The sequence below is a fragment of the Callorhinus ursinus genome, unplaced genomic scaffold (assembly GCF_003265705.2).
Source record: "Callorhinus ursinus isolate GAN/ISIS: 27379988/994484 unplaced genomic scaffold, GSC_fseal_2.0 scaffold2947, whole genome shotgun sequence".
NCBI classification, from domain to species: Eukaryota; Metazoa; Chordata; class Mammalia; order Carnivora; family Otariidae; genus Callorhinus; species Callorhinus ursinus.
This window is the reverse complement of record NW_027400001.1, coordinates 1-1,077: the sequence shown is the minus strand read 5'-3', so window position 1 is coordinate 1,077 and position 1,077 is coordinate 1. Positions and strand designations below refer to the sequence as shown.

At 46.2% G+C, this 1,077-nt stretch overlaps 1 pseudogene; it reads right to left on the bottom strand.

Annotated features, from left to right (window-relative positions):
• LOC112818150 (tyrosine-protein phosphatase non-receptor type substrate 1-like) overlaps positions 1–1,072 on the bottom strand; it is a 5,506-nt pseudogene extending 4,434 nt beyond the window's left edge.
• Between the last annotated feature and the right edge of the window lie 5 nt (positions 1,073–1,077).

Genomic DNA, 1,077 nt, shown 5'->3' with positions numbered 1-1,077 from the left:
TGGGGGGTGGGAGAGATGGGGTGGCTGGGTGATAGACGTTGGGGAGGTTATGTGCTATGGTGAGTGCTGTGAATTGTGCAAGACTGTTGAATCACAGATCTGTACTTCTGAAACAAATAATGAAATATATGATAAGAAAAAAAAAAGAAGCTAGTAGGAGGGGAAGAATGAAGGGGGGGAAATCGGAGGGGGAGACCAACCATGAGAGACAATGGACTCTGAAAAACAAACTGATGGTTCTAGAGGGGAGGGGGGTGGGGGGATTTGTTACCCTGGTGATTGGTATTAAAGAGGGCATGTACTGCGTAGAGCACTGGGTGTTATGCACAAACAATGAATCATGGAACACTAGTTCCAAAACTAATGATGTAATGTATGGTGATAAACATAACGATAAAAAATACAATAAATAAATAAATAAATAACTCATACACACAAAAAAACACTAATGATGTAATGTATGGTGATTAATGTAACAATAAAAAATTTAAAGAAAGAGTAAGTTTGGACCATACGACTGGGCAAGTCACTCAAACTATTAGTCCCTCATCCCTGGACAGGAGGGCTGCTCAGGACTGGAAAAGGTAACAGTAGTGGAGCCCTCAGACTGGAGTTCTAGATTTTCCCACTGTTTTCCAGCCCTGTGACCTTGAACAAATAGCATGATCTCCCCAGGCCTCAACTCCCTGATCTGTGGAAGGGGCTGAAGTCAGGGGCACTCACCTCAGAACCTGATCCTTAGCTGTTGCTCAGACAATGGAGGGCAATCTTACTGACTTGCTGTCACAACCAGGGGACAAAGGAGGACCAGGCCATACTCACCGCTCACTATGAGTTGAGTGCCTGGTCCAGACTTAAACTCCACATCAGGGGTCCCTTTCTGGAACTTCACACAGTAGTAGGTTCTGGCGTCTGCTGGGGTGATGTAACTGATGCGGATGGAAAAGTCCGAGTTGTTTCTCTTTGTGGTGTCTGAAACATTTGTCACTCGTGGGTAGTGGCCCCCTCTGGAACTGAAGATTAACTCCCGGGCTGGCCCTGTTCCCCTGAACCACTCAACCGGCCCACTGGGGAGCA